Genomic DNA, 8,798 nt, shown 5'->3' with positions numbered 1-8,798 from the left:
ATGTATGATATATGTTCACTCTGTTTATATACGTTGGTCAGCTGGACTTCATATAAGAACTGTATTACAGTTGATGACTATAATGAAAAGTGTAGACTATGCAATCCGTGTAAATTGCATAAAGGATATGCTGTACAAATTAAGGACTGTAATACATGTTTTGAAGACACTTGTGACTCTCATCCTAATGGATATCTATGCTCCAATTGTCATTTTGATAAGTATGACCAGTGGGAAGATACTTACCCTGGTATGATTGGAAAAAACCCTAAACGTGACTTCAGTTTATTTCTAAGGGATTTGTATCGTCGCGGGTTTAAATTGTATTGGGAAGAAGAATTTGGAGCACATTTCAATTGTAAAAACATGCAGAGAGTATGGTTCCTGCGTCATCGTTGTGAGGACAATGCAAGTAATGATTATAAACCTAGCGATTTTTATTTGGCCCTGACAGAAAGTGATTCTTCATATGAGAATATTGTGTGCGACATTACTTCAAATAATCAGATAGAAACAGATGAATTTTTCAATATGAATCGTAATAGTATCATTGACTTCACAAGAAGATTTAATAAAAATGAAGTTACAATATATTGTGAAAAATGTGATCCGGACTTTGCACGCCAGGATCAGTACAAGTTGAATCCAAATGATCTCCCACCACTAATCGTTGTCGACGACGATGTCTATGATGATGATGAGGATGATGACAATCTAAATGACTATGAAGAAGAAGAAATCTAAACAAATGAAGACAATAGACTTTTTTATAATGCACACATATTTTATTAATAAACAAATTCACACACATTTTTAAAACACTTTATTCTTAGGGCACTGAAATCAATACTGTACAGGTCTGAGAGGGTATTTTCTGCTAGAAAGTCATTCAAACGTGGACTGTGTACATAAATGTTGAGAAATTCACTGAAAGTATAATCACGACATCGAAAAATGAAATAAAGTAATGCATGAAAACCACAGTTTTTGGTCGATAGATCCTGTACTCACATCCGATTTTTAATAATTGTTTTCTCACTTCCCTCAAGGTGATCTTTTATGTGTGGTGTTTATAATGCATATGGTCGATGAAGAAGATCAAAAAGTTCTACATTCTTAGCTGTTTGTTAGAGGCATAGCCAATGACCCATCTGCACAGTCGACGGACTACTATTAACAATGATAATGGTGTTGCTAACAGTATGAATATATTGAAGGAAATCTGAGGGTATACAATAGGATTTGTATTTTGACATAAGAAGATCCAGGTTAAACACATTGGTTATTTGAGTGGTGTTCATGGTGTCAGGTCTAAAAGAACACTACCATCGGGGGTAATTTCCCAGTAGGTTTCAAATTGATTGAGTGAGATTAATGTTACACTCTCTGTCAATGTTTTGTCAAAGGTACACTCTAAACGTACAGTACCCGTTCGGACAATACTCATATCTTGAGTACCAGGCAAGTCCAAAACAATGATACCATGACTTTTTGCAAACATTGAATCGGTAATACCATTTTCATATAGTTGAGAATCTTGATATAGGGATTGCATTGTGAACTCATATAGGGTCCTATAGGATTTATCAAAGGATAAATTGTAGAGAGGAATTCCGTTTACTTTACTGACAAGTGAGGAAATTCCAAATAATTCAATGTCATGTGGAGAAGTTGTCCATGATCCAATGGCAATGGCACTTTTTACAAAAGCCAAGTGGAGTTTCTATGTAATTTCACCATTGATAAATGAAGAATCGGTGTAGGTACTTGATCCAGTGGCAATATGACGTTGAATGGCGATCGTGTGAGGAACGAGCAGTTTGATACTATTTCCAGAGGCTCTTAGTTTTTCAATTGCCAAAACAACAGAACTCATAACCTGTTGTTTTCGCACATGAAGTATTGCCGAAGTGAGATTGACGTTAGCATCGGGTGCTGCATCAAATGTTTTTCTCAATATGAAATTGGACGGTGCAAGTTGTAACTTTATATCAATTTTAACATTGGGAGGCATCCATTGGGATATATTGAATATATCATGATTGAGTCTACCAACTAAATGGTGATCCTTGTTCACTGCCCAAGTGAGTTCACCGCCAGTATCAACATTTGCTCTATAGTTATAGCCCATTGGCAGACCTCTCAATTTCGTATATGTCATTGGAGTCATCAACATAAATTGTATGTAACTAGCATAGTTTGATAGATTGTTGCTGGTGCTCACCAATGTTCCATTTATGTAGACACATATGTTTGAACAAATTGTGTAGTATACCATTCTCATAGGATAGTCCATCGACGTTGGAGGGAGGTGAATTGTCAGACGTTTTCCTCACCACAACTTTTAAATCAATAAATGTGGACGATAAATCTATGTATGTTTTCAGAGAGGGGTTGCTGTGGATAGAATTATTCATAGTACCCATGTTTTACACTGACATCCACACTTTCTGCATTGAAAAGATTTAGAGATGTGGTGACAGTGGGATGAGATTCCCTGTGGGGTAGATATGCCATCTAGGAAAATAAATCCCTTTTCGATCGAACAATTTTTCTTCTTGGTTTCTTTTTCTTGACAAGAGTGATGATGATGATGATGTATTTCACTTCTAACCTAAGTAGAGACTGATGAGTGAAGATATCGTTCTCTTCCTTTTAAAACTCTTTACACTTGGTTTCGATTGCTCGCCAAGGGAACCTGCGCTGGAACAGAGATTTTTTTAAACACTTTTTTTCAAATTTTTACCATCCCCATAATCGTGTAGCTCAGAGGATGCAAAATCTGCAGCAACCGGCGCAAAATATTGTTTAGCCAGCAGTACTGCAGAGCGAAACAGCTTCGCAAACCAACTGCCAAGACCGTAGCCCGACATTGACGAACGGCCTTTATAATAGTCCATCCCATGACCCAATTGTCGTGGTTGGACAGTAGTAACAAAGCAATCAATATCAGGGCATACAAATATATTTTTTCTATTAGCCATTTTGTTGTTGCTGTTGTTTTTTTTGTCGAATGGGTCGAAAATGACATGTAATCACGGCCAAATCTTTTTTAATTGCTATAGGATCACCTAATTCAGTTCTTAGTGTTAACTGATAGAGCTACAAATACGAAGGATTTACAGGTATATACTGAAGATGCTTCATATTATAGTGATGAACGTGTTCATTGGTTGTTTTTCGTTCATGAACACGCAGAAGGGGAATAATTGAATTACCAACTCTTGATGTTTCCACAAAGGACGCGTAGAGAAATATGCAAGAGTCCGAGGCGAGACCAGGTGGATAATAAGTAAAAATAACTTGAGCCATCCCGCTAACAGTTCTAGCGTTTTTCCCATTGATCATATTCTGTTTAAAGCCAAGAACATCTCTCAGATTATCATTGAGATGAATCAGTTCAGTGTCAACGGGTGAGGTAATGTAAATCCTATCATGTTCCATTGAATAATTAAAATACCATTATGTACCATTCCTCCGATATGAGATTTTTCTATTGATTGCACGACACAAATCCGACATTGTGCCATATTCCGTATATTTCAATGTATCATCTGGCTTTTAACTAGATTTAAATGCTTCAACCCATTCAAACTTAACAAAGAGTGACGAATCCAACTTAAAAAATATTATATTATGCACACGATCCTTTCTCAGGATATCATAGGTATTTTTGAGAATGCCGTCGACAAGAGCCACTTCATACTTTCAATCATCAAGTTTGATGGCGGGGGAGAGTTTTGTCCAAAATCACTTGTTTTATTCAATTCATTGTAGAGAGGATCGGAGACATTGGACATAAACGTTACATAAAAATCATTGGGCATTGTCAATCTTTTCAGCACTGATCAAAGATTCAATATGAGGGTTGTATCTTAGCCCAACGAACAAGCAACTGTCGCTTACCACTGTGAGTACGATTCCTGAATATCTCTTCATGCTGATAGATTCCAGTGATTTTAACACTTCGTAATTCATAATAATAAAAGCCGCCAAGAATCTCATCATCTTTCATTTCAAGTGAACGATACGTTAGGATTGTAGTTTCCAAAAGTTTGGATATTCTAAAAGGTTCTGTGGACCAAAATTTATTAATCTTTTCAAAAACATTAGTAGTTCGATTGATTCGAACAGTATCACCAGCATTGAATTTCTTCTTTTTCTTCTCATTACCACCAGCACCATTGGAATACTGTTTAAGAAAAGTGTCAAATGTATTGACATCATGATGAACTTCTGTTGGGGTTGAGTTGGACAGGGATCGATGTGGACGTTGATTATAAATCAACATTATTTTATCCAAATCATGAATAACAGCATCTGTATTTTTTAAGGTGCAAATTCTAAAAATTAAAAGTCGAATAGTTCTTATCATTCGTTTGGCCAATACTACCTTAATTTTAGCATAACAATGATACAGGATTGTATTATGTTTCAGTAGAATCTTCTGTAAATGGGGACTAACAAATTCTCTACCCCGATCCGTTTGAATCTTCTTATAGCAATCCTGTCCTAGGATGATTTCAAGAGCTTTAGCAACTTCTTCGCCGCTATTTGACCGCAGTGAAACGGCATATGCATTGCGACTAAAAACACTGATTGCAAGTAGAATGTACTTGTATGGGTGACTGTGACGCCATTGAATCTCATCCAAAGTCAAAATATCTACTTTTAGTATTTGGAATGGGAAAAGGGTCTTAGTAGTTCTATAGGAATTGCCATGAGCTTCGAAATTACTGTGCGGACATTAACTTGATTAATTCAGTGGGTGCTCTACCGCCCGGATTTTCTCTAGACCTGTGACCTGAGCAAGTGCAATGAGTGAACTGAAACTCCCCACTACACCACTATTCTCATAAGTAATCTTCATTGCTTCAACCATTTTGAACGTAAACACATAGAGAAGTGTCCACTTGCCATTTGTATACTAACAGGTGATGGTGAGGGGGATGCAGTGATATTAAGACGTCGTTGCTTGTCTCCCTCCCTCATAACTTGTCAAATGATTTTCACTTGGCATACTAGTAGTAGTATTTTCCGAAAATGATTTAAAAACATCTTTTGATATTTGACTAAATTCCTTTAATCGTTTTAAAATATGTTTGTTGGCAATAAGGCTTTTGGGAAGGTTTGATGAGTTTAAAAATGTATGCAGGTGACCGTCGAATGATAATAGTCTTTTACGATCCGTGACAAAATCCGATAATAAATCAATTAGAATATAGATAATGCCATGGATTACAACTTGATTCCCTCTGGCATCAATTTGAACATGTTCACTGTCATTGAGGAATTTCACGAGTCTTTTACATTGTTCGCGATAGAAATGTCGCATTAGCTCTGCATCACTTGTCAGAACTTTAGATGAATCTTCTTCTTCTTTTTTTGATATTATCGTTGTTGATGATGATGATGATGATGATGGAGTCATTTCCTAATTGGATTCAATAACATTTACTTTGAGGGGTCTCTCACGATAGGGCTTGTGTTTGTCCACCCGACGAAGTGCATTTTGAAGCAGAATTAATTTTTTATCGTCGGCAATTGTCTCATTGTTAATGAATTTATTGAGATTGTCCTCGAAATGTTCCTTTGGCGAAAGGGCGAGTTCAATTGGAGTCAATTTATAGGGTTGGACCATTCTCTCTCTCTCTAGAGAAAACTGTTTACAAGTCCTGCAATAAATGGCAGTAAAAGTGTAAAGAAGTTACCACCCGCTTGAAGAAGTCGTTTTCTTTTAAAATCGTTTCCTTTATTTTTGCTTGCCGCTGATGCTAGGGAGCGTACAAGGGAACGATGTTGCTTTGTCTGCTGCTTAACACCTTCTGGCAGTTGAACAATGCCTTCGGTTAGATTTAAACAAAGTTCAGATACGAGATTAATGAATTCTCTGTCGACACCATGTTTGAGTATGGCCTTCTTAAGCTGCGGTTTTGAATTACCTAAGATAGTGAATAAATTTCGAGGGTCATGTAGCTTCTTCAGTGTCATGATTTCAACTAAAGACCTTTTTTACTGTTCACCGGCGGATATAGAGTAATTTTATTGTCAAAAATATCGGTGACTACACACAGATCCTCGGGTGTGTGCTGATTCAGGTCCAATAGAATATATCCATAGGGTTTGTTGGTAGCCTGATTGTAGGCCGAGAGTAGGAATTTTGGTTCACCCGGATACACCTGTCTGATTAACGTTATGAGGGAACTGGAATCACGAACAACCCTGTAGATGATATAGTAGGTGCAATTCAAAGCAAGTATTCTCATACACTTGCTCTGCTGAAACAGATTGTGTAGAACTAGGGTTACGGAGATCCGTTGATGATGAGATCGGACTGTGAAAAATTGTATCATCTCCTGAGACCATTCTTCAATGGACTCAGCCAGATCGTCAATAATCAACCAAGAGTTTGATTCAATACTGTTGAAAATGTCAAGTCCATGTATGAATTTCTTGTCTGGTGCAATAGTTTTTATTCTATCATAGGATTCCTGCCAAACACTGTAGCAATAGTAAATTTTAGTAGGATTTTCTAAAAACATTTTGTCACGATTTTGAATTATTTTTGTTAAGTGTCGTTTTGCCGGACATTGATGGTCCACATAGAAACGATCTGAATGGTGTTTTAAATTGATACATGTTCCCTTCAACAGTTCACCTAGACAACTAACTGTAGACTATAGCTGTCTAATGACTAAATAATTTCCCAACTACTACTATTCCATTCGATAATAATAAAAATGAGAAGAATAAGACGAATAAAGAATCATATTTTCTTTTATTATGCATAAAATAGTAACAACACTTAAAAAAAATACGACGTTGAAAAAAAAAGAAAAATAAACATGGAAAAAAAAAAACTTTTTTTTAATTTATTTATAATAAAAATACACCATTTACATGGGAACTAGAAAAAAAACAAAACACTTTAATAGATACACTTTTTTTTATTTATTTATAAAAACATACAACATTTAATGAATAATGCACTTAAAATATCACTTTTATTTACAACGTCTTAAATTTTGGGATCCCCCCCCGGAAGGGGTGCGGCGGCTACTGGCAGCGGCCGGCCGAAGGCCGGTACCCCACCCCCCCCCCGGGCCGGGCGCGGGGCCAGAAAACAATTTGAACACTTTTTTATCTACAAAAAAAAACATACGACTCTGCCTTGCTATAAAAAAAACAGCTCAGTTGGGAAATAACCTACTGCTGAGTTGTGAAAAAAAATACTGTTGAATTGGAAAAAAATAACTATTAAAAAAAAGAATCCAACCACCACCCCCACCCAACCATTTACTATTTAATTTTTTCCCGACCGAGGCGATGTCTATAATCTCGACACACACCTCGGTCAGAAGTTAAATAATGTCCATGGGATAGCACCTTTACACCATCCGCACACACATAGTTTTTATCTGACACGGGACACATGGCTATTTTGTCAACTCGAACTGTGTGGTTTTTAAATTTTAAAGAGCGAATCGCCATGACCTTCGTCCTTGGAACTATACTATTTTTCAAACAGTTTCTGTATACATCCATGTCGAAATACTTATTCACGTAGTGTCTGGGCACCCCTTTGCAGACTTTTTTGATTACCTCGTTGTGTGTTTGCGCACAATACACCTTCGGACCTGCAAGCACACCATTGGAAATCAAGTCATCTCCCGCCTCTGATTTTAACATTAATAACTGATTTGGGGCCTGACGTTTCACAAACTCCGGGTAAATGGACTCGTCCCAATTGGTAAAGTCCATTCGAGAGCTAATGTGCACGCCTTTTTCCAAATCTTCCAATAAATTCGCAGTTCTAGCTTTTAGTAAAAGTGAATCGGTATCCCCGTCATATATTTGAACTTCTCCCTCCCCCGGCCCGTGGTGCCTACACACATCGTAATAGAATGACAACATGAGTTTTTTGATATTTCGGTTAGTGCGCTGCCAGCTGCAATATTTTTATTTAGAACTACATTTATTTTTTTTCTATTTAAGAGGACCATGTTGGAGTCTATGATGGTGAATGATGTAAAGTTTGGATCGGCAACGATTCGAGCACATTCTTTTGGGTCAGTCACAACGTCATAACGAGTTCGATTATGTACACTCACACATTTTACCGATGGGTGAGTTCAAAATGAGTTTAAGAATTTCTTTTTCATCCTTTGCTTTCGCTTCGGAACATTTACCGACAAAAGTGTCAATAAACATTTTCAAAGAAGGTTTTTGGTCAACTTGGAGGGCTCTATGTATCCTTGTGACGTTGAAACCGTTGACTACCATCCACCGCAAAAGAACGTGATGTACAACGATATTCTCTTTCGGATGAAGGTCGGCAATAAATTTTTGTTTTGAAGTTGTCCAGTGCACACCACCATCCTCTACCTTTGAAATATTGTATGGACTCAAAGAGTCCCTAGTCACCGCTCTGTTTATGCACGGGAAAACAAAATCCTTCACCGAGTCATGATGCTCCACCGGTATTTCACCATCGATTTAAAAAAACCATCCCCGTGGTCCATTCTCCTCAACCTTGGTACTGCTCGTAAAACTTGAAGCGCGGTGATAATTAAGCCATTTATAATTTCATCATGGATGAGGGTATTGGAAGATCACCGATGTAAAAAGGAAGTTCAAACCTAGGGAAACTAAATACAACTTTACTGTAGTGTCTTGCCCAGTCAGATCAGTTTCAAGGATACGATGTCAATGAAAAACATACCCTCCCCTCATTGATCTCTCTACAAATAGATGCTAATCCACGTCTATGATCAAGCCTATTCCCTCTTTACTGATTT

The sequence above is a fragment of the Artemia sp. Qi Xiang Cuo genome, chromosome 3, assembly GCF_049724085.1.
Source record: "Artemia sp. Qi Xiang Cuo chromosome 3, ASM4972408v1, whole genome shotgun sequence".
NCBI lineage: Eukaryota > Metazoa > Arthropoda > Branchiopoda > Anostraca > Artemiidae > Artemia > Artemia sp. Qi Xiang Cuo.
Note: the sequence above shows the minus strand (reverse complement) of the source record.